This window comes from Bombus pyrosoma, linkage group LG13 (genome assembly GCF_014825855.1).
Source record: "Bombus pyrosoma isolate SC7728 linkage group LG13, ASM1482585v1, whole genome shotgun sequence".
Lineage (NCBI taxonomy): Eukaryota > Metazoa > Arthropoda > Insecta > Hymenoptera > Apidae > Bombus > Bombus pyrosoma.
This window is the reverse complement of record NC_057782.1, coordinates 3002838-3029985: the sequence shown is the minus strand read 5'-3', so window position 1 is coordinate 3029985 and position 27148 is coordinate 3002838. Positions and strand designations below refer to the sequence as shown.

Below are 27148 nucleotides of genomic sequence, written 5' to 3'. Positions count from 1 at the left end.
CGGCTGACTACCATCCTTAATCTTTTAAGAAGTACTTCGATAGATTATTGCCGTCGAACGTTAGAAGCTAATCCTGCGATGGCCAGAATTTCGAATAAGGAACTGCTGTGCTGAAGAGGTAAAAATGAAGGAGGATGTGGAAAAAAAAGTAATGAGAACGAGAGTGTCTTTTATTCATTTCTCGAACAATCTCTCGGGGGACCGGATGTGTCGGTCATAAGGGTGAAATAGGCCATTGATAGGATCTAGTCTACTTTGCTTCTCCTCTGCCTGAGGATTTTTTTACAATGGCTTCTTCGCGAAGAAAGTTGGTTTATAGAGATGAAAGTGGTGAAAGATGAATTGGAAAATATTAGGAATGAGTGGATAGGGTGAGTTTTCTTTTTGTGAAACAACGCTAGGCAAGATGTGTTAGTGTGATCTTGGTTTCTAACCCTTTGTTCTCAAGTATTCCACATATATTCTATCGCTTATCGTTTATTTACTGGGTCATTCCACCTTGGGTTTACTCTGCTTTGCTTTATTCTGTTTTGCTTTTTCTTCATTGAAATTTCTTTTTGAATAGTTTTCGAAGAAAGTTAGCTTGCAGAGGATGATAGTGGTAAAAGATAAACTGGACTATGTTAGAATATTGGAGTATAACTTAATACGACAAGTTTCTTTTCTACGAGATAGTGTTAGACAAAATTTGGTACTGTAATCTTGATTTCTAATCCTTTGCACGCTAGTAACCTATATCTAGTTCATTCGAGATGTTTATTTTATCATTTATTTTATGTTACTTTGCTTCGTCTGCATTTAGAAACTTCTCTAGAATAATTCGCGAAGGATAATCTTCCATCTAATTGATAATTTATCTTTTTCGGCATTGTATTAGGTTGTCCGAAAAGTTTCTTTCCTTTTATGAGGAAATAATAGATATCTTCTGTTTTATATTATTTTGCCGAATTACGTACGATCCATTTTGTTCTATTGAGATAAACACTACGACATTTCACAGGTTTGGTTTCACGTTTGTATGAAGGTGCACTGTTGTAAAAGACACGTTTGCGAAAAAAAGACACTTTTATAATGTTTTATTGTTGTTCTAGCATGCTCAAAAATATAAACTATAAATTTTGTCAAATATATAAATAAATATATCGTGAATAAATAAAGCTATAAACGAATGAATATACAATTCTCTATATTTATATATGTTTGGATAAAATCATAGGTGTACAAGTAATAGGTATATAAGTAAAATTTAGCAACAGAACTTTCTAATAAGCCTAATGAATTTCTAGGATCTCATTGAAAATATAAGTCTTCGGATTTAACGCAGTTTAGTTATATATGTATATCGTACACCAGTATATAGTATGTTTTGTTCGAGGAAATGACGGAACTCTGCGCTTTACTGTTTCAAAGTTGGTAATGTATCGAGTTCTCATGAAATTCGGGCATCGAAGTTAACCGGTCTCGCGTACCGATACTCGGGATCCAGTTCTCGAAATAGGAACTACCCGTGAGCGCAAAACTGACGGCAGGAGCCCAATTATAGGGGTGGGTGAATCGTTTAGCTGTGTCAGGAAGACGCGCTATTGTTGAGATAGTTCGAAATCTAAGAGCACACGCACGCTACACCTTTCAGTCGCCGTCGATCTAGAATAATCGAAGTTCTCCGGTTGATCTAATGAAACTTTCCTCCCGGCGATATATATATACCTCTGCATTTACCGAGATTAGATGCGAACTTCCCTTCTAGTTTTATTACCTGAAACTCTGTCTACTCTTTTTCTCTCTCGTTTTATCCTTTCTTACACCATTTTTCCTTTTTAATAGCAAGATCAATCGGGTGATTTTGACCCACTAACGAATCGGATGAATAGGCTTTGATTTTCAACACTTTAGTGGTTTTTCATATTTAGTTTGCTAGAGAAAAGAATAAAAAGATATGTTTCTTACGTTTTGAAGATTTGGAAGCTATTTTGAAATTGGTACAAATTTTTATGTTCACTACCATACGATATGTTGCAAGTGTTTGACTTTCAAAGGAAGATAGATGTTTCTTTGAATTTTATTTAAAAAAATAGTAGGTGACTTGTCAGTGATTATTTCCATTTGTTGCTGGATCAGTTTAAAGTTTTAAATTCGTTTCATTACAGGATCAAAAATTAATCACTACGAAGTAATTCTAAATATGATGGTATCGTTCCTGCAGATTTAATTTGATATCTTATATTATAAATAAAAATATAGTGAATAATAGAATTAAAAGTAGGCAATCAACGACTAACTAAATTATTACGTTTGAAATATTGATTTTCACAATAACAATTCAATTCATCTTTCCCAGTTAATCAATATTTTTTATCATATTGGACACAGTCATCTATTCTGATGTTTTTATTATCGCGTCACATATGCATTACTATATCTTTCCGTACTGCTTATATATTAATCTTTCTTGTATTCGTCACTGTATAATAAAAGTATACTTGACAGAAATATTAAGATAATTTTCTTTGCAATTCTCTCGATTAGTTATTTTTCCCATTCATATTGAAAAAAGTGGAGAATTTCGATTCGATTTTCACTTGGGACGTATTTCACCGATGAAATTCATTCGATGAAGGAAAGTGACATTTTAAAAATATTGTGGTGAAAAGACGTCAGCCGAGTTTCCATATTTAAACGCCTCTTCGAATTTAGTTCTTTCCCTTCGTCCGCCAGTTATTTCCCTTTTTCGTGAAATTCTAACACATTCGAAGCTGTGAAAATATGAATGCTCTTGACAGAATTTCAAAAACAAGTCTAACATTTGCGTTACTTACAATAATTGTAAAGAGGAATAAAAGAATTTTTAATGCTTTAATCGCTTTCTCCATGTATTTTTTAAATATACACTTCATACATATTTTCGGATCAGAAGATATTTTTATTTCCCACATACACATTTTTCAGGAAACTATTTCCGTGATAAACCTTTTGTCAGAACATGGAAAAGAGATAGAAAAATTAGAAAGAAGAGACGAGTAATTCAATCCAGCAAATTTCTTTCTCTTTTGGTTATTTAACGAAAGTTTAAGATCGATTTCCTTGTCGGAAAATTAATTCTCGTAAAGAAGTCGGAAGTTTTTCGTATCGTAAAGCCAGTTACACGCTTCTTCTAATCATTTCACGTCTAAAAGATTGCATAAAAGACAGATCTCTGTAAGAATGTGCAGGGTACTCGATAGATAAATCTCAATAAAATATATTACGCCTTTTCTTTGTTTCTCGTTTTGCTATATATTTAAACAAAATCCTTTTCATTTAAATTTAGTGTATTATCAATTTTGAATGTTATATTTTCATAGATAAAATATGGTGGCTACAAGAAGAATTTGTGTCCTTGTATCCTTATCTTTAAATGAACAATTTTTTTATTAGGTTTTACATTTCATTTTGATAGTACTAAAATTTAATATGGACTTAATTACTTAGCATGGAAATGTTGTAATAAATAATATAATGGATTAAAAGTAATTTTTATAACACTGCGTATAGTGCCTGAAAATTACTTTTGTCATGTATCAGAATAATTTTAATTTAATTTTAAAACACAAAATAATTTTATGAACTATCCACAAACATTTTCGATCGCCTTTCTACAGATTTGTCATAATAAAAAGATTTGGAAAGTAATACTTTTAGAGACACCCTTTATATTTTCTTATTTAAATATTAAACGATAGCCATATCACTTTCCCTTTTATTCTCTCTCTTTCTATCTCCCTTTATGTTCCTCTCTCGATTTAATTAAGTTGGGAATTGGTGCAGTCTTTTACCTTCAACCGCGAAAATGTGTTTTCCCGTGACGAACGATTCGCTTTTAAAAATCCTTCTGACAGCTTTGTGACAGTCATGACGAACAATCAAGTTTTTTAGTCGAGTCGATAAATTGATTTGTCACTCCCTCTCCGATATATCTCTTTTTTCTCTCTGAACTTTTGTCTTTTTTTGTATTCACTCTTTTTAATGTAATTTAATCGCGGTCGTCGCGTTAAAAAGTTTGAAGGAGAATGAGCGCAAATGGTGTGCCTCGAAACTTGTAGATTAGCATCATAGAAAATATCATAACTGTGTTATTCAGGTACTATACAGCATCGGTGGTATCGATTTTCGACGACAGAAAACTGCACTTTCCTATATTAAATTTCCTTGTTATATGCGTACGGAAAGAAAATTGTTCCGTAGGCAGTTTGACTTTCTTCTTTTTAACCTTTTTGTGTTACCTTTCGTTTGTATGACTTGGAAATAGATAGAGTTTCCTGAAATTGAAGTTACCTCGAACTTTAGATAGTTGGAGTTTTCACGATACGTCCGTTATCGAGATTCTAACTAAAAGACTGTAACACTAGAACTACTGTAGTGATCTTAATAAGCAGTTCGTAATCTTTTTACGAATTTAAGAAACGAACTTAATTTAGTAATAGAAAAATTTAATTCGTAGATTATCGTAAATTTGTAATTTTTCACAGAAATTCTTCACATTTACAGTGCTGCATTTCTAAAAATTTAAATGACCCTTTGTGTAGCGGCACATGAGTCAACGAAAGATTCGAATCGGGAGAAACTCATATTGTTGTGCCTTGGAGTGCCAACGTTGTTTTGGTTTGGTAGGTTTAAAGATAAACAAACTTCAGACAAAATATTATCGCTGTTATTCGTGATCGTCAACTGTAGTTACATTTGAACTGTTTGTAATACCACCGGTCGATACAAATAGACGAACATGCTCTCTAGGATAATCATTATAGCGAGTCATATAGTTGAATAGCGTGCGTAGAGTTGAACAGTAGAATTGAACTCTGTACTTGTATTTAAAGTGATTTTAATACACACTGATTATTACAATTTTATCACTCGTCTCTTTAATAAACCAACACGTATAATAATCCACCTCATTCGTAAAATATATTTTTATTTTCCTCTAATTTTGTGATATCCGTTTGTTAAATCCTTTTTTCCCCGAAATGTAAATATTTATGTTTCCGTGTTTTAATCGTCGATGGTTCTAGCGTTATATTTATAGCAATAGTGATTCACCTACAGTAAGGAATTATTGGCCAGCTTCTAAGTGACGTATACAGCAAGCTTGCGCGATGAATACCTGCAACTCCACTGCATCTGGTTTCTGTGAAATTTAGGATACTGACCACACATTCCTCACTGGTAGCCCTACATTTCCTATTCGTACATATTGCTTTCCTACAATGTTTACTCAAGAATATTTATTAATCTCTATAATTATTTATAATTGATATCATATTATTTTCAAACATTGCAATTGGTAGAATTTATCAATTAAATAGTGATTGATAAAAATGTTTATAAAACTTCATGCACATCTTTAATTTATTTCATCTCAACGATTAACTTCTACAAGATGGAGAAAATCATTGAGTTGTATGGTATAAATTATAACAACTTGCAAACATTGTGAAAATATTTTAAGATTAACTTTTATAATATTTACTCCTCAGCATCGAAAATAAGAGAAACTTGGAAATGTTTAACAATTGAGTTATACGCATCCTGCTATACCAATTTCTCTTACATTAGGAAATCAATTAGTAATGCAGTTAAAAGATTTTGAATTTATTGCTGGAGAGGATTTAGTTATTGGGATTTTTCTACGAAAAGGAAAGCAGAGCGTATATAATCAGACACGGTGGACAATTTATGTATGTATATATAGCATTGTATTGTATAATATGTAAACCGCTTCTAGTTTGACATATAAAATTTTCACGACGTTATGTATTCTTAATAATAATTCGATACAACTTATGTATAATTTGAAATGTTATTTGTCTGTTAAGCAGCAGTCATAATTAATCATAGTTGCTTGCATTGATCTTTATTACTAATCACAGTTATTATCACTATAACATCAAAATCATTTACACTGTTGAACATTTTTTTCCACCATAAAATTTATCTTACTTTAATCATTCTAAAAGATTTAGAAACCATCGTGTCTCAGTTAACGCGTTAATGTACCTAAAGTTAATTGAACCTAACTAATTACTATGTAAATGATATTAAAAATACAATGTCGTTCAGATATTCTTTGTAGCCACTGTATATTCATTAAAATGAATCGTTTGACGAACAAATTCGTAATCGCTGAATCGAATTTAACTCGGTTAAGCCTAACACGTGTACATACATAGCTGTAACGTAATAAATAAGAAAGGCAATTATACCGTATCGTGGTCTGCTACGATTTACAACCTAATAGCGGTCGTAATAAATATCGCGTAACAATGTTGGCCATCGTGGTTGGCAGTTGGGAACGAGCGTAAAAGACGACCGACATTATTATCTGGATTGCTTCGCGAAGCATCCAAGGGCTGTCGCCCCTTTCTTCTCCCTGCCCTTCTCGCTCCAAGGAAACCATCCCTCCAGAGAATCATGGAAGTGATAACTAAGTATATTGGAAAAAGCTTCTTCGGGTAGTTGGCGTCAACTGTGTCCAAACGAACCTTTTATAGATACTTTGTCGGAAGTTTCAAGAAATTCAGTACTTAGTTCGAGATCATTTGAGGTTAAGGTCAGTTCGTAATGGGAATTAATCGAAAACGTATCGATATTTGATGGCTGCTTAAGTTTTGTTCTAGAAGAGCCGCCGAGTGGTTAGTAATCGAACAGAGTGTAGGGAAATTAATAGTGCTTCTTGTCGATTTTATCAACAATCTGTCGAAGAGTGTTTAAGCAAATTGTCAGATGGAGTGTAAACGAATTAAAGGATTAATAGTTGACGAAGGAATCAAGCGAAGTTTCAAAGTGGAAATTGAAACTGGATCTCCAGTAACGTTTGTGTTAAAGAACTTTTTTACGGCCTGCGATATTTGCTTTGAAATATGCCTCCGTTTTTCTTTTTTAGTTTACTGTTCCGTCGTACGGTTCTTTCAAGGAAAGTAATTTTCTTGAAACCGCTTTCTCAACGTGTAGTATAGCTTACTATAAACAAGGCCTCTAATTATTTCCGTGGTTAAATTGGTCAATTATATCGTACTATCAAATTTTTAACATAATTGTATCGTATCTCATTGCGATATTTGCGTGGCAATAATATTCACGTGTTCCAAGAAAAAAACTCAAATGGAATAGACTCGCATGGAATATTGTTAATTTCATCTCGATGAAAAATTTCACGCAATAATCAATTGCACAATGAATTGCAACAATAAAATATCTCCATATTGTATAATTCATTTTGGTTGGTATAAAAATAAAATGTTACTTTTTCCACATGATTAGTTTCCATCGATTTTACTGAAAATATTTATAATTTATATTTTATATTTATCTACACAACTGTATGTTATTATAATTATGGCCCATATGTTCCTTTTACATTTTTATATATTCACAAATTTATCAGCATGTGAAAGACGTCACATTTGCATGGCGACTGTAAATTCTATTAAACTCCAAACAATTTTACAAATATTTTTCGTAAAAGAGAAAGAAGAAAGGGAAGAATAATTTTTATGTTCATGTTTGATACGTAATGACTACGAATAGAAAGGCGAGTGACATACGAACAAAAGTACGACTAGCAACCCTATTCGTTAAGGTCGACCAGAAAATCTGTTCCGGACACGTTAGAAATCGGCTCGCATTCACGCTGCCGGAGGAAAATAGATTAGACATGTTTTTACGTAGTTACTTAGGAGATCCGTAGAGAATGAGGAGAACTGCCTTCGGAAATTCGTGCCGGAAGACCTGCGCTTTGTCGATAAATTTTCGCAATAGAGGGCGGAGATAAGGGCGTTGTTAACCGGCCGGAGAGTACCGTGTAATCGTGCGTGATTCGTGAAGAAAACTCAGATCTTTTTGTGGAAATCCTTCCTTCCCTTAATCGTACAACTGATCTAGGGTTTCTCAAGTTGCTAACTTGACCTTTTTCACGTAAAAAGTTAAGCTTTTTCATTGCCGATACTTTTGTGTTCTTGATCTTCATCGAGCATTAATAAAATTTGTAACCAATAAATTGATAATAAAACACATTCATACACTTTGTTCTTAATTTTTAGTTGCTGATACTTCGCTCTGTCTCTGATTGATTGATAATTCCCTGATTTTAATTTGTCATTCATGTACGAATTTTTCACAAGCATTGAAGCTTACGCCTGTATATTCTTCCTTTGTTTCTTAAAACTAAATTGCTGTGAATTTTTCATTCATACTATAATCTCAGATATTGATAACGTTCCACATCGAGTTTCATAAATATTTTTCTATCGCTTGAATTCTGTTCCATAGTTTCTTCAGCCATTCGATAAAAATCTATCGCTCCTTCGTATGAAACGTTGATAGAATAGTAATAATAGTGATTAAGGTAATCGGTATGTTGTACAGGTGCTTTATATGGCTGGGTATCTCGAGGATTACTGATTTAAGTAGTATAGGCGGGTTCCTAGTCAGACGAGTAGTCTACTGCGTCTTATCGACCATCCTTTCGAAATCCACATTGTGTCTCTTATTTCAGGCCGATTTTCATCTTAACAGACGTACGTTTATACGCTCCTTCAAACTTTAAATAGAAGTTCTTAAATAGAAGAAACTTATTTCTCAAACTAGTTGAAAAATAATCAGATTCCGTGTTAATCTGAATCCGTAGTTAACCTTTGTACCCAGTTACACTGTTATCTTGTGATCGAATTTAAATCTTTTATCGTGAACTTGTTAGAAAAAGAAATAAAGACACACTTAGTTTCAATTTTTTATATTTCTTTAATTTCTCTCGATTTTCTGATAAATGTTTTTGAAGTTACTGAAATTTGTATATTTCCTTTGTAAATATCTATATTCCCCGTTTAATAATAGAGGCGATCGTTGGACACGTCGGAGAAAATTAAGAATCTCCCGATGGAGTGGTTGGAAATTTCTGCCGGCCTCGAGATTCAACGAAGAGTCATTTACCATGGAATTGCGTGCTCGCTGGTACGATTTCTATAATACACCAGTGAGATGACTCCAGTCGTTAAGCTGTCAACCGTGAATATCTAGTAATCGACTTCCATTCAGTCCGCTTCCTGACGGTTTTCGACACCTTCTCTTAGACTTTAGCCACTCCTTCAATAATTATCCGTCCTCTTTAGGCGAAATTCATCTCGAAATTAAACATTGATCGTTACATTCATAATATCTACTGTTTCAACCATTCTTTGATGGATGCATTAATTACTGACATATTTGATATAATGCCTCATCGACCTCGTTAATCCTTTATGGAAGAATGTTTGCATTATTCAAATGTCAAAGGATCTGGTGTAATAATTACATTTTATTCATTATATATTTGTTTTCCTCCATCGTTTACAGTGTGCAATATTAAATGGTATAAATTATACGAAGATAGTTCAATTTCGATTAAAGGTCAGGAGAAAATAGCCATTGCCGAGGGAAGAAGTTGAAATTCTGTAGTTCACACCACTGTCACTATTCAGAGTCAATTATTCATAATAATGAAAATTCACGAATCGGATGGTCCTTCGGACTTAAGAGTTATTCAATTGTGTAATGACCACGGTCACGAAGAATCATTTTGAGATCAGTCGAATTGATCAATTTCCTGATCTTAGCACGAATAATTATTTATATAAATTCATATTCTTACAAATGTAACTAAAGAAATGTAATCTAATTAAAAATTTGTTTCACATTATAGATGCTATAACCAGACGTTTGCTTGAGAAATTTTATATATTTTTGTAATAATAATAACTACTAGTTTCTAATAATTTCCAAATATAAAAATACATGAACATCTGCAATTTAATAGCGATCGAGAACTTGGTTACCAAAATTCATACCCAAACGGAAAATAGTTAAACTCGATGTAGAGGATAAAAGTAAAATATGGTAGATTCGTAATAGATCGAAGGAGAAGATCGTAGATTTGACCTCGTTCGAGAGCTACAACTTACTTATTGTCTCTATCAATATCCGGTGATAGTTGCCGATACTTTTTACAGTGGGATTCGCTGCTAGTTTCTGTAAAAGGATTTTTTCCCCGATATCACGTTTACGTAGGATCCGGTGGGAACAGAACCGGGCCACACAGAGATCTCAGCTTTAAAATTTGAAAATCTAATTTCATCCGAGCGAGGATTTTGACCGGGAATGCTCCTTTCTCTCTACGTCCCTTTTCGCTTGAAGTAACCATCCAATATTCCTTGATTTTTCTGGATATTTGCACGCGCGAATCTACGAAAATAAAAACTGGGTGTGTTTCCGCGGTCGAAAGGGGAAAAAGTTTGGGAAAAAGACTGTTCCGATATTAAGTGGAACCAGCGAAGGGAAGAACTCACTCGATGAGATTCGTTTCTAAGTTTTTACTAAAACTTGTACCTCTTCTCTCGGGATTTCGTTCCGCTGATGTGTTAAATCTTACGAAAGTTGATACCGATCTCGTGCATGCACCTTTCGTTCTTATTTCGGAAGAAAAAGATAAGTCTAAAGTATAAATACGTTGCCCATCAGTCTCATGCTACTAAACTTATTTTTTTATTTGACTTTATATTTAACTTTGAATTGAACGAAATATTCAAAATATTCATGATATTAGAATATAATATTAGAGCATCGAAGATCGTCACAATATTAAAATATCTTTTGTTTTGATAATTACACCCAGCTACTGTTGAACTGACTTACTATTTTCGAATTTAACAAGTTATCTTCATTTTCAATCCACTTATATCAAAATTTTCTTATTTATTCCTAACGCAATATTAAAATCAAAAAATGAACAAGAGTATAAAAAAAGCTTATGGTTCTTTGGGTTTCAATGGTAGCTTTATTAGTATCCTGCGCTTTGTTCCAGCATTTGGTGAACATTCCAGTTCACTTCTTCGAAGCAGGCCTGTAAAGTGTGTTGCCTTGTTTCAGCTCTGAAGAACTGAATAGAAATGTTCACAGAAGATTGGAACGTACACAACTGACTAATATTATCAGACATAGCTATATATATTAAGAAGTTTAGAGAGTGTCGACAAGAATGTGCAAAATTACATTTTCAAGTAATAAAGTGTGCTATACAACAATATCATAGTTGAAGTTATCAGACACAACTGACTAATAAAAGTACGATTAAAACCCAAAAGTGAATACTCACAAATATGTCATCTAGTTTTCGTAAAAGTTTAAAATCTAATAATTGAATACTTCTAAATGTAAACATTTATCGCATCTTTCTTCTATAATCTTCAAACAAAAAATGTAACTTATTGTGTTCTTCTCCTATAGTCTTCGTACAGAAGCAAAATTTCTTATACCGTCGTATATTGTCACACATAATGGTATATAACACTCAGTACATTTCGTTTTTACAATAGAATTGTATTACAGTTTGTAGGACGGTTTATTGTTAGCTCGTTACAACCGCTTGACAAAGCTTTCCTTTCGGTACACTTGGCCGGGGGATAAAAATTCTGAAGAAAGTTAGCCGGTCTTTTAATGACTGGAGAGGGTTTCGCAAGGGACGGGTATAAAGAACAAGACGCGTATCCTGAGGTCGTCCCAGAACACGTTGCCTGCGAGTTTATTAAGAAGAGCGTTCGTTTCTTATCCCCTGATACTGTAAGTGAATATAATCCTTTACAACAGCCAGAGACCGGTATATTTACACGATGAGAAAAGTCTACAGGGTTATTTTTTTCACAAACGGGCCACAAACTCGCGAGTAATTACACCCTTTCGCCCTTCTCTCCCTTGATCTGTCTCACCCTCTTTCGCTTTTAGATATTCCGTGTCCGCTTGTAAAAGACTTGAAAATCAAATATCTGCACCTGAAGCTTCTCATAGAAAAGGAAAAAGTTCACGCAGATCGGTATGAGTTATCGAAAGTTTCACTTGGTAACGTGTTTGGCCGATGTTCAAGGTATAATCAACGATCCGGTTCAATAGAGCGTGCTCTTTCATATCTATAATTACCATAGGTGAGGCGAATTTCCAGACTATCGGCGATTCGATCTTCCAGCGTTGAGAATTCGTTTAAATGTGTTATTTCGTTAAATACTTGTGGATTCCTAGGTTTCTTTTTACGAGAAAATTACTTCGTTGCCTACAGCCAGAGTATGTTGTGTACTCTTTCTTAAAAGAATGACATTTTACATAGTTTCCGTATTAAATTTTTCATTCCTTCCAATAATAAACATTTTTTTTTTTGGTAATATAATAGTATAAATATGATATTAAGTCCATACCTTGTTGCAAGGTTTCTACAATTATAATTTGTTCTCCTCTGAAGTTTGTAAAGTTTTGGAGTCTCGAATTAGAGTTAAATCGATTTTGATGCAATGTTTATATCTTTTCGTCTAGAGTTATCCTGGTCTCGTAGCATGAAAGTTTAGTTTACTGGAAAATTTATCTATTGGCATGGCGAAACATTTTCACTTCTCTTTTACAATATGATACTAATATATCACGTTAAAATTGTAATATTGTAATTGAAGAATCTTTCAGATTATTTATGTAACATTTAATCATTTTATGCGATGCAATATGGAGCATTTAAATATTTTATTTAATTGATATGATAATTACATGTAAACAGGAAGAGAAATAATTTTATGTTATGAAAAACATATACATGCGCTTATTTAATAAATAATAATCAATATTTAAAGAGATTTGCACGTAGCAATGTGGTTAAGAGAATTATTGGTAACTGTAAAAGATGAAGTAGCAGCTGTAAAATATTATTCATTTTCTAGATGTTAAATGTATTGGAGACACGTACAGATACACTTGTATCTTGTAATACAATTGTAAAAAGTTGTTTCTTTTTCTAGATGTTAAATATATTAAAAATATATTTTAAAAGCAGAATTAATTGTAAAACATTAAATTTTTCTAGCTGTTTAAATATATCGAATTATTTTCATATTTCAATCTGCGAAAGGAAATTTTCAAGCATTTAATTCGCAAAATTGCTTTAAAATATTTAACTAAACTGTCCATTTTCATGTCGAATTATCCTCTATATTGTGTATAATTTATTCTATTTTTATTTCCATTATCGTATTTGTGTAAAAACTAACATTAATTTATATAAAGTACGATGATAATATTTTGATAAATTTTCGATAGAAAATTGTGTTGGTCAGTGGATAAAGAGTTATATTCTAATAGCCTTCGTCGATTAACAAATCGATACCTTTTTAAATATCGAAAATCAATAAGCGAAGAGCAATGATTTCAGATTTAATTAAACTCGCGAGAAACGCGTCACGAGAGTGTAAAAATTTTAGCCGCAGTGATTATTCCTTTTTTTTTCTTCCTTCTCCCTCCTCTTTCGGTTGGATCCAATAAAACGAGTTTAACGAAACACAACTGAGATTTTATTCAATAACCGATGCGTATATAGTCAATTTCATTGGCACAAAAGGAGTACGCTTGTGTTTGATGTTTCCTCTACATAAACCACGGTTGCGTTTAAATATTCCTGTGTCGAGAGACCATTGATCGTGCAATTCTCCAATCGTCTGACAAATAATATGTTGAAATAGAATACATCGATATACAAAGTGTCGTACGATTTAACAACCAAATATTTTCAGTATATTCCGTTGGTTAAATTAAGAAAAAGTGTTATACACAATGGCTCATGAACATATTTGGACATTTCTAGAAATTTTTTATGTATTTTCTATGTATTGTACAAAACGTTTTGAAATTTTATTAGCACTATAACGAGACACAACTATATATGTTGAAAAAAATTTGAAACGAATCTGAAAATGAACTATAGTAGCTATATTATACGATACCACCATTAGACATTAATCCTTCGTTTCAATATGTTTGCTATTTCTATCATTACAGAATTGACAGCAACGAGAAATTGAACTTACTACCTCGTGAAGCTATTTTGATTTTGCTTCGTCTCAACGAAACAGTCAACTATTTGTATTAATTCATCAGATGTGTCAATACTTGTTTGATGTATCTTTATTTTTTGAAGTTATTCGCACATAAAAGCCAAGGACACTGACATTGGAGACGATATTGGGAGTCTTATATGATCTTTTTGATAAATTTTTAAATAATTTATCACTGTACGATTTTTTTACTTAATTATAACCATGTAATATATCGATATAGTTTGGCTATTGATTAGCCCAAACACACTCTGTATATGCTCAATATTCTGCACGCATACTCACGTTTTTACGCAATATAGGGAAACGAAAAATTCAATTAAACCTCTATCGAATTGAAACCGTGCACACTGGCAAAATATATAACCGGTTTAAAGCTGGAAAATTTCGATTTATAGGAAACATCGTTAAATGTTTCTCTCGCGAATATAGACGACGAAAAATATTACTTTTTTAACTTATTTGTTTTATTTATTTTCAATTAGAATTTCTGGATTTTTTTTGATTTTATCCATTTAACAATTTTTTTATCATCCGATGAGGCTTGGTCCTCGCGTATGTTTTATAACCGAACAGTCTACTATTTTGCAGCGATACGAGTTTTGTTTTGTTCAACGAGTGTCAATCCTCGTATTGACGGCAAATACCGTATTTGCTAATATTTGTTTAAGCTCCTCCATTTGCCTCCCGAGCTTCGCTTCGTGTTACTTTTATCCAAGTATTTCTGATATTTCATCCTCCTTCTTCTGGCTTACAGATATAAAAAGTTTCGTTGCTTATTCTTCGGTTTGCTGTAAAAATCGACTAAATTTACAATTTTGTCTCCGGCCCATCGTGTTCGTAAATACAAAGTATACGACCGTTTTTATATTTTTTTTTTTTTTTTGCATGACTGGCTCTCCGCTACGGGTCAAGTGTGGACGACTCAACGAAGGATCGTTTGACGAGAGACGGATTCTCTAGTAGCCCGTTTATGGAATATTTCAAGCACCATTCACGTGCTAATAAGCGTAAACGAAAATGTTCTTATGCAATATACTCCTCTATTCCTGTTTCTTTGACATATTTTTAGTTGATCTTAATTAACGTTCGATTGACGTTAGAATAATAGCCTGCATCTTTGATATGTTATATGAAAATTTTGTTTCCATTTCGATGGTTAAATCGTCATACAAATAGAGGAGAAAAATCTTTCTTATTCTGAGCAATATCTCTTCCATATATAGAGTGCAAAAACGTATAAATTGGTATTTTCAGTACGTCTGACTACGAGCCGATTATTCTACTTACCGTGACGTCGCGTCAAAAATAATTCTTAAATAAAGCTTGGCATACAAATTACTGCAGTCTAACCTACCATATTTATAAAAATAGTAGTATAAAATACAGAAACACTTAAGTTACTAGTCGATGCTCTGACTGCGCATGGATTATTCTACCTACTGCGAGTACACGAAAGACAATTCATAAATAAAAGTGCACTTATTGATTATTGCATTGTATTTTCACAGTTGTTAAAATTATATTCTAGAATGATATATTTCTTCTAAAGAAGAAAAGTTACGTTATTACGTTATAGGGGGCAAAATTGGGATCCTTCAAAAACTCAATAACGCTGACATATTTCCTTTTCGTAGATTTAGTTTCAATTTCCAGGTTTGACTTTAGAATATCAGATTCAAAATTTATTTTGTGCTATCAATCGCGTAATTATTTTCATTACGAAAGCTCGTTTAATTAGAAGCTTGAATATTTTCCAACATTTGTTCCACAAACGAGATCGACCCCTGCTTTTACGCGACGCGATCCGTGCTTCAAAGTACATTCTTAAAATAGCTGCACAAGAGAAAACATTTGAAAGAACACCTACCAATAATTTATTAGTTGCGAAATGTTAGTGGCGTGCTCTTAAGCAACGCGAATGGAAACAGAGAAAAACGCTCGTGACAGAAATGCAGAAATATTTTGCTTCTACACGGACAAACCAGAAATTTCACAATTTCTTATTGTTTCTTTTCAATTCTTGTCATTTCTATAAAACAGAATTCACACCATTTGTTCTAAATATAGAAAATTTAAACAAAACGATTATTATTCTTCTAACAGATTTTCTACAAGCTTCACTTCGATTTCACCATCATTTTCTATTTGGTTTGATCATTTCATGCACTTAAAATGGAATCAGGATCAGAATAAATATCATTTTCGCTACCTCGGTCGATATATTGAACATTCAAACTTGATAATGCAAGCATTAACGATACCATAAATAATAAAACTGATGAACAATTCGAAAAAACATCGATCGTGGAGAAATAACAATTTCACTAATGATTTATTCGATTATATAGGACTACAAATTTTTTAAAAAGATAAATTGGAAGAAAGAAAATTGTGAAATAAATTTAAAAGAGATACAATACATGCATCTTTAGCAATAACTGTGTTAGCTGGCACAGATTGTTCATCTAGAAACACTCGTAACAAATAACTGCATTCATTCCTCGCATAAGCGTTATCTTCGCGTATTTGTCTGTAACCTCAGTCTAGGAATTCGTGTTTCTCGGTGGAAATTAATCCGTATTTAAGATCATCCTCGTTTACACGCGAATAATAATAACATTCGTATTTAAGCGTAGTGAAAAGAAAGCTCATAATCAAGAGTTCGTGTTTTCCGATATCGATTGGATATTAGTGGGGAAACAAGGCGAATTGTAGTTAGTTTATTCGCGTATATCTTCACGTGTTACTAAACCAAATCAGATGTTTCCAATTTATACGAACAATTAGGAAAGTAGTTATTCAACGATTAGTCGTTGCGAATACCTTTTATCACCCGAAATGATACGTAAACGCATATATATATATAATTGTTTGTCGAAACAATAGCAGTAACGTCGATGAAATTGTTAATTGGTTACTGCATTTTTTATTGTTTATTGAATAAATGAAATAACAAAATATTTCATGGATGGGAAAACATTTTTTTCCTGCAGAACTAATGAAATAGCAGTAAATATACCGACGTATACATAATAGTAGAATATATCTAAATAGTAATAAATTTATAAATTAGGAAATATTGATATTATCTATCGAACTGTTAAGTGGTTATCACATTTTATATTCAGATTTTATTGCGTATTATATCTTTTGTATAGGAAATGAAATAATTCGTTGAGTAGGAAACATTCCTTTTACGCAAAATTATCTTAGGTAATAGTAATTAGTGGAATGTTCGAAACATCGATATTATCTATTCCCAATTCCATCCTGTTAATGCTAATTAACTGCACCTCGAGAAGTACTCGCATAATTGCATTACCACAGTGAAACAGTTGCTACGTTGTAATTCTACACGTAATTAGAAAATGCAGCGTATTGTTTCGCTTTTGAACACGCTCATTAATATTCATCAGAACATAGGTAAGAGTAACGTGAGGAAAATTACGGATTTTCAAATATTTTTAACACATTGGTAGAATTTGGGAACTAGGTCAGAAAGTTGCATTGTAACATTCAGCAGCGAAGCTTCTATTACACAAATCTTCCGTGATTTTATCTCCATTTCGTTATTAGCTTCAATTCCTGCATCTGTATAATTCACATTGGATGAAAATTTCATTAGGTTCGTGGGAAATATGTGGTTGATTGTTATTCGGATTTTTCAATCATCATTGTTCAATATAGGTATGTTTTAATTCTCATCAGCTTTTCAATAAAATGGATATTCAAACTTTAATGATGTATCTTATTTGTTAGTTTTTATCAATTCGCTGTAGATATACGCATAAAATATGTAGACTGCGGATGTTATGCAAATATGATTAAAAATGTAGAAACTTAATGGAAACGTGTTTAACCTATCAAGTATTTTATTACAAAAAAACACTGTACTCTGGATATTTTATATATTTTTTTCATATTATATTTATTCTGCGCAACTCAGTACTTAAAAATTCTTAAAACGCATAAAAATTCGCAGTTTAGTTATATGAGTCGGAATATAAATACTCATGTTTATTTTTTAATCCTCAGTTTAATAATTTATCACTGCATTGCAGTTAAATTTATTTGATCACACACATAATTTATTTGCATAGGTCTTCTAAAGAGTTTAAATTACATATTCGAAAAATTATATATATTATTTCTTACCTTCTAAAACTTCTTTTCTTATAAATAAAATAAAATTTCAAGAACAGAGTGTTAACAAGACAAATGTTAATGATGGACATTTCAACAATCGAAATAATACACACTTCCTTTATATAGCCTTTCTCAAAAATGGAAGAAAAGGATAACGTGCTTCATGACCTGTGCTTAATGGTGCTTTCTTACTTTCTCCATTGCGTGTATTCCATTGTTCGACTAGTATTTATTACGTGCCGTGACATAAAAGTTCCTGTTTCTTCACCAAAAAACACGTATTCTATAAAAAAATCTTCCTCATTTTTCATGTTTTTTTCTATAGTTTATGTATATTCTTGGTAGCCAAATAAACATAACTTTTAAATATTTATAGCGCGAAGTAATGTATGTTTCCTGTGTGCAATTTATATACACGTTTTGCGTTGACAAAGGAATGTTAGAAAAGAAAGAATAAAGAGCATAAACGAGAATGGAATAACACTTTCGCGTCGGTATAGGCGAATATCCACATACACATGTTCTAAGTGCTGCCCGTAAAAGTATCAAAATAAAACCTGTTACTGTCTTGAATACCAACGAGATTGCGTCAGCAAATGTAACCAGGGATTCGAACATATAAAAATGTAAGGTGCATTACATCGACCATCACTTCGTCGTGGTGTTAAATGTTTGGGATTGAATGGTCAATTGAGCACAAGTAGTAAGAAACGATATTTCTCAGACGTTCCACTTCCGCGGAATAGACGGTGTTGTCATTCTTACACTACTATTATTATTTATTGTAGATTATGGAATGTTGGATGCATGGATTGAAAATAAAATATAATAAAAATCAAATTCAGAAAATAAGAACACTGATATATAATGATATACGGAATTATAAATACAGGGAAAGGAAATAGAAAACGAGAATGAACGAAATGATCAAAGAAGAGGAAGTATAGAGAAGAATTTGAGGGACAAATGATTAAATGTTAAAATATGATTATTTAAGTTCAAATACAAGTTCAATTCTCACGAATTCTACCACACTTGGGCATAGTAGCGCACGCTTAACCAACTTAGTGCAATAACTAACAACTTTTAATATGACTTTTACATATTACTCAAATAACATAATTTAAGTTGTCAATTAGATTGGACTGATCTGGACTGGAGACATCAGAAGAAAAATTTCTTTAAAAATAAGTATTATTAGATTTCGATGAGACGTACTTGGAAAGAGTATTCATTCGCAGCAACCTTTAAGCGATGAGATCACGTAGATTATAAATAGTGTAACAAGTAATAAAGCTAATTGGCTGCGTTCGTGATTAGATTTTTATTTAATTAGAAAGTTTATTCGACTATCAGCAAGGGTGTCATTGATTCTTAAAATTGTAATGTATCAAATTTGCTGGAAAATTTTGGAATTTTCTTTGGTTCTGCGATTTCATTCTTTCTAATAATTTCCATTATATTCGACAACTTTTTTCTATGTAGTAGATTCTTCTCTATAGCTAATTCTACTTGGAATTGTCAAGCAGATTTTCCAATCAATTTCAATGATTGATTCGATTCAATTATTTCATTTTTCAATTATAATAAGAATGAACTAGTATTCTACATATACACGTAACGTTTGCGATTATTAGTATCCTCTTCTACACCTCATTAATAATATATGGAAATTTAATTTTACAATAATTCCAACCACTGCTAATATTGTATTCTTACTTAAACTAAGTCGATAACATCGCATGTGACATGAAAAAGCTTGTTCATCTGTGATAAAAGACCACGCGAGTTGAAGCGAAAGCTTATCGACTCGAGCTTGCAGTATGCCACGACCTTACCGACAGACGATATTTGAGTTATCAGGATGCTGTAGAAATCTCTTCGGAAGCTCTGTATCGACACGATCTTTATCGGAACATTTCTATTTTCCACATCAGATTTTAGAATTTGAAAACTGATTGTCGTGGAGGATAAAATCGCAGAATGAGAGAGGAAATCTGCTTGCCGATTCTACATAAATATAGTTGTATGAAATATAGTTCTTTTTAGGAATTTAATCTCACGAATTTCTTATTAACAAATAATTATCTTTTTAAATACCAACTTTAAAATTAAGATAATAACAAATAGAAATTTAAGAAATTTAATTGAATTTAGTTTTCGATATATGAACTTCTCAAAAGCCATACTTTAGTTTTCGTTTCTTTCTTCATTTCTTCATGTAAGTACAGGCTTTTAATGTTTAATTTTCAAGAAATAAATTACTTATTGATATAAATCCATTTAGGACAAAAACATGACATAAATGGAAAATTTTAGACAAAATTTAAAAAATGGTGTTTGTCATATTACCAATTTTCTATAATATAATTTTCAATTTATGGAGTTAAATCAACGTGACTCCTGAATGGCTTATCTGGTATGCGGATAAAAAAATGTTTTGATTCATAAAAAATAAAATTTTTTATTTATAAGAAAATTGCAAACATAAACGTTACATTTCACACAGTAGATTCTATTAATCATAAAAATAGGGACAAACTATAACTTTTTTTTATCAGATTTGGACCACGAATGAATTAGATGTTAAGAGTAAACGGTGTTCATCCTGATATCTGTGGATTAAATATACTTTTCAAACTTCACATCAATATTTGCATTTTCATAAATCGTCGAAAAAGATATTGGTTTGCCTTTTTCTCTCTTTGCAAAATAACTTTCGCTATCGAGAAATATCGAGACTGCTCTTGAGATACTGTTTGCACGTCTTGTTCCCTATGTTCGTATTCATGTCGCGTTGGAACTGTCGGTATTCGTATCGAAATCATCGACTGCTCGATTATATACAATGCTTGTCGATTCATCGAGAGTTTCGCCCCTAAGTTACGTCATGATCCCTTAGAAATACATGAATAATTGTATCATCCAAAGTAAATTCGCTTTTGTCAAGGATTACGTTGTGTTTCTTGAGAACATTAAACTTTAAAATTCGTAACTTGCATCAAAGTCGGATTGACAGAAAATTGTTTCGCTTATTTCAATTTATTCGTTTCGTTAGGATCATGACAGTCGCAAACTGTTGTCTTTGTACACGGCTGACAATTTGCTCTAAGAAATTGGACTGTTTCAGATGTTTAGTGTAATAAGGATTAAATGGAAAGGATCCTTGTTAGTTTCATTAAAATGTTCAATTTAGCAAATTAGGAAGAATGTCTCTGTGGCTGGTAGAATATTACGGTGCTTATTTTCTTGATGTTCTGTCATCAAATTTTTTAATTGGATGCAATTACAGCCGCAGTGAACTTTCTTTAAAACTTCCTGCGTTTCAAGAAAAATTTTAGCATAAAATTGAGACAATGACTGTTTCGTATTTTTTTGGAACTTCGAAAATTTTTTAAATAGTGGAAATAACAATTAGACCGAAAATGCCTACTTGTATAGTATATTCTCTTTGATTTTTCTAATAAGTTCTAAAAACTAATTCTTTCTTATTTGTCATTTCTTATCCCTGGGTTTCTGTCCTTTTATACGAAAAAACTTAAATAAAGAGAACTTCTTTTTTTTAGAATATCAAGAAAATATCCCTTGAATTCTGAACGATCTTCCTTATGAAATTCAGATTACATCGGCAATATATTTTAACTCTACATGTGTTCCATTTATTCGATTCCGTGTTCTTTTGAGAACACATAAATTTTTATAGACCGCAGAGGACAGTTCTTGCTTGATACTTACATACCTTTATTATAAATTGTGAACGAAAGGAAAGCAATTCCATTGAATAATTCTCTTGCTATTTCCTTTGCAAATGATCAGTAAAGAAGGATTCAATTTAGTAATTTCAATTTATTCCTCTTTCAGCGTGGAGATATGTGATATTAAACAATAGTCTACGTTTCGAATAGGGATCATGATTGCTTCGAGAAATAGAGGATCCTAATTACTCAATTCCGTGCCAGCGAACGATGTCGTGATATAATGCATATCCATCACGAATGCAAACTGTCTCGTAGTAAACTGACACAGCGATACCTCCGCGATATCGCCCTCAAGAAAATTGAATTCTAAAGAGCTTATCGTTTAAAACCTCCGCAATATTAGGTGCTTGTAGCGTTGTATTTCCTTCGAATATTAATCTAAAATGTAAAAAACGTTCGAAATTCGATGACTATTAAATATTTTTATAGAACCAGTTAATTTTTTGAGAATTTAATTTTGATTAAGTTATGATCAAAATTTTATTTATCAATTGTTAATTAATGATATAACAAGACACGACGTACTACAATTACAATCGGTTTTATCAGATACAAATAAATTTATCGTATATGCAATCAATAACTTGTTACTGTATTTGTGTTAATAACTTACGACTTTACAATGCTTAATATGTAGCATTGAGCACAGAAGGATTAAAGCTTCGAGATTATAATAAGTTCCATGGTCATGTTTAAAAATTGAAAGCTCCATTATGAATATTTCCAGGTAATCTATGTAGAATGCGTTAAAACATGGCAATAATTCTAAATGTATGTTAATAATCTTCAAAGTAAAATTCTGTAGTAGTGGCAAATTGAAGGAGACTTAATAGTCTATCGTATCTTTCGTCTTTTTAATTTCATCATCATTAATTTCACATGCTATTCGTTCTATTTTCTATTTATTTCATACACTTCGTCTATTACGGTAGCTCATAAAGGTATTTGGATTTTCCATAGAAAGCATTTACGTATATGTTATATGTACTATATGAAACATTTGGAAGTTTCGAGTCTCATTAGAATGCTAATGAAATTTCATGCTTCGTATGACACATATTAATACGTTTATGAAAAGTGTGAAAAATTTATCTAAAATTTCATGAAACTGCTTTTGTGTGTTTTCGTTAATGTAGAAGATTATTCGTTCGCTTGTGCCATCAGTCGCGATGTAATAATCTGCTGTTGTATTGTTCAAGGAAAAGAGTGTACAAGAATAATGTAAGAGGTGAAGAAAATCTAACCCTTGAACTGTAGAGGTGGATATTTCATGTCCAAGTTATTTTGACCGAGTTGAGTTTCTCGCAAAGAAGCAGATAGAAAACCTTCCCAGCCTCCTGCCTAAAAAAATGATTTAATAAAAGCTTTATGATAACCTTAATCCAAAACATTTGAAGATGTCATACGAATTTTTTGGAATTTTTTTAACAAGTTTTACCCACTGAAAAATGCATCGGACACGAAAGTCGGAGTTAGAGTTATAGTTAGAGTACCGTAGAGACGTTTACAGTCTAAGGGTGAACTTTTGACATTTTGAATTTTCCCGGGAACGGAAGTCGTTTATTAGAATCTTTCGTATTCCGGATGTTCGATCACCGCAAAATAAATTTGGTGATCTGAAATTTGGGGCTGCAAGTTATTATCAAGTTGTCCAACGTATTACGCGTAGTTTGCTATGCCGATATGTTTACTGCGACCATTATTTCTACAGTACGAGTGCGTGGAACCCCGATGTAAGTCGCCGAGATACGATGTACTCGCGAAATAAACGTTTCACTCTGAGAAACCTCGTAATTGCAGAAAGACGAAATGTCTATATGACTTCCTCTATCGCAAATTTAAGTTGTCTCAAATAAAACATTAACTATTTATCATATGAGATTCTTGTTACGCTGAATGTATATTACGTGTTGAGAATTATGGATCGTAATTGGCGAAATAGATTTGTAGAAATACTTTCATTACATGTAGAGATGATAAAGTAAAAAATTTTTGTATTTATTTAGTATATGTTTTACAAGATATTCATAGATAACAATTACATTTGTTTTACTCTACCCTTCTAGTGTCATTTCTCCTCTTCTTGCCAAGTTACATATTTTCTTCTTTTTTTTTCTTCAGGGGTCCTGTTACGCAACACACACACACACACAGTTACACACACTGTAATATGCGTACACTGTGCACGACCAACCCACGGTTATAACGCACAATATTACGCACACATATCTCAATGGAACACTTCGTATTTTGCAGCATGTCATCCCTTGCGCAAGGGCCATATGCTAACACTTCTCTGTATTGTTCCACTTGTAGTATATATACTACCGAAGAAAGTATGTTAAGTATGTTTTGTTTCCCGTATATAATGCAAAGTACTATCTTTGCGACTAGTGACAGAATAAATATCTTATAGGCCACCTAGCGACACATCGATGTACTACAAACGCAAGAGTAGTTATTATTTACTATATTAAAGAGCTACATAACGGTGCACCACAAGCAGGTAAAAAGTTCCTTTATGTCTCCCATCCCTTTATTAGCATACTCTGCCTTTTGAGTAGTACTTAATAGCACCATCTAATTCATGTTTTCTACCTGTATAGGTTATATTCGCTTGTTATGTTATTTACCATGTTTACCGTATTAGCTTTCGTGCGGTAATAATGCGTAAACGAAGCAATATCACATATATTGTGATAATACAATAGTAAAAAACTGATTAAAACAACGTTGTAGAATATTTTATTCTTTTTCGTAGAATTACGAATAATTGAAATCTTTTATTTCGTTAAAATTTTCCAATACGAAACTTCCCAAATCAATCCTTTTCTAGCAATAGTATATTAAGTAATCATATATCAAGGAATGCATTTAAAGAATATAATAAAACATTCTATTTGCTCTTCGTTTTCTATTTTGAAGCGACATTTTGAGGTTGAAGATTCTAAAAAATTATAATGTTAAAAAGAGCATCTGATAATGGTATATTTATTTTAACGGAAAACAACAATTGATACTTGACACTGGCGTATCAAAAACAAAGACTATATATTCTGTCTGTATATTTTTAACACTGCTATAAAACGTTGCAAGGACAAGAAAAGTGTGACGCAAGACAAATGAAAAAGATTATTTAATTCAAATGGTGAGCGAATGAGTAGTAGAGTGAGTCACTATAGTGGCGCGTCGTAATATAAGATGACATCCGCGAAAAACATTATAGTGGCACATTGTACCTAAGTGGTTAAATCCATAAAAGGAAAAATATCTTCGCTAATGGTTTTGCTTGTTATCGTATACAAAAGATTTTCGAACAATATTTTTAGAGGATGTTGAGTCGAAAGTTCAGCATACCGGATTGTAGGATTATTGTGCACGTTAATTAAAATTTTGCGCGTCCCTAATTGTTTTAATCGCCTGTGAAATTACGTACGAATGTAATCCGTATATCTATCTTATTTGGAAAATGCGACTGAATATCCAACAACCTTTTAATTTATCTATGTTATAAATATTTCCATAGAATTTTAATCCACGTTACACAGCTGCAAAAATGATCGAAATGGAAGATTTTAAATAAGACATAATAAATTGAAATTTTATAATAAAGTGAAATAGCTAAAGCAAAAGAAAATAAACGAAAATGTAAAACATTAATGCAACATTTCTATATGTTTAATGTAAAAATTCTCCTAAGTTCACATAATGGTATATAAGTACATAATAAAATAAAATAAAAATAAAAAATACAAAAATAAAATAGTAAATAATAGCACATAATAGTGTACAGTAATACATATGTGTATTTCGTAAGGATGCAGCAGGAACACAGGATTTAACTTCCAAATACGCGCTATAAAACTTCTAGGGATTATAGACTAAAGACATTTGCCTTCCGAAGGCCTCATTTTCTCCAAAACTGCTGCAGCATGCCCGGTGCTTTTTATTTAATATCGATACATTGGTGGTACAATCGTTATCTCTGTCACACTGTTTCCAGCAGCACAGTTTTACAATTGCCGCATCGCCGTCGTGGTTTGCATTCACACGTAGGAAGCGTGAAACGCTCGTGGAATCTATCAAACCGCTTCGCGGCATCGATCGATGCGTACAAACGGTAAATTAAGACCTTGGCATTGATAAAATATCTGGGTCGGGAATATATTCCAATAAACGGTGGAACGAAGCTTTGAAATCGCCGTTATATTTACTTAAAAAAAAACCAACTCGATAATTTCACTTGCTAAATCCACTACATCCGAGCAAAGAATATAGTAAGAAAAAAAAATTAAAAAAATATAACAAAGGATCTTTTGCAATGTCTGTTCGTTTGTTCGTTGATTTCTGACTCCACAATGCTTTCTGTCGCTTGATTTATATAGTAAACACGACCCAGACATTCCACGGGATATAATAAATTAGCATAGAACACGGGAGAGAAAAAGGGAGAAGTTAGGAGAAAGTTGCTGGAATTTCACTGTTGCCTCGGGAAATAGTTCGTTAAGAGACGAAATTTTCCATACAAAATGTCGCATCCAGGGTAGCTCGTTATTTCTTTGAGTTACTATTCGCATTAGGCGCCAACTTTTTCCACTAGGGAGATATGTTCAAGTTTTGTAAAGTACATTCCTCCAAAAACAAACCCGATTTCGCACGAAGGCTTTAAACTATGAGGTAACGATGGGCCGAGACTTGTTCAATCGAGAAGTTTTGTAGGAGAACGTAAATGACAACTGTAGTTTTCGTTTCGTTTTAAACAAAAGCAAGCTTTCATGTTTTATTCTTATAATACAACAGAGAGATCTTCCATTCCTCATGACGAATGAAATTAAGTTGAAACGGAGGTAAATTGAAATTTAGAGGAATGGATTATATATTTTTAATGCGTTAAAAATTTCTAGATCTTTTTATCTTGTCTATTTATTTTATTTTATTATTATATTAGAAATTAATTAAATAAAACAGAAAATAGTGGAGTATTTAGAGTAAAAAGCTGTTTTCAATCTCAGCACCAAAGCATAGAAACTCCGTTCAGTTTTTTTTAGATTTTCTATCGTTATTTTAATGGTTATAAAGATCCGATAAAATTTTCTACAATTTAGGAAAACAATTCGCATGAGTAATCGATCATTTTATAAAAGACTTACGGAGTGTAATACTTTCATAGTAAATAGGAGACACGCCAGTATATAATTCTATATTATTATAGAACTATGAATTTATCTTAGCAATACCTTGTTTATTTTACAAATACTTAGGAGTTAATTAAATTTGAAAATCTTACATCTTTTTTCCATTCTCGTACCAAATGCT

At 32.2% G+C, this 27148-nt stretch overlaps 1 protein-coding gene, 1 long non-coding RNA gene and 1 pseudogene across 2 annotated transcripts in view; 1 reads left to right on the top strand and 2 right to left on the bottom strand.

Annotated features, from left to right (window-relative positions):
• The window catches only part of LOC122574509, a 308890-nt gene that overhangs the window by 136926 nt on the left and 144816 nt on the right, over positions 1-27148 (bottom strand). The gene's annotated exons all lie outside the window — the stretch shown is intronic.
• LOC122574512 overlaps positions 1-27148 on the top strand; it is a 281783-nt gene that overhangs the window by 130863 nt on the left and 123772 nt on the right. The gene's annotated exons all lie outside the window — the stretch shown is intronic.
• LOC122574521 lies at positions 24060-24172 on the bottom strand (annotated as a pseudogene).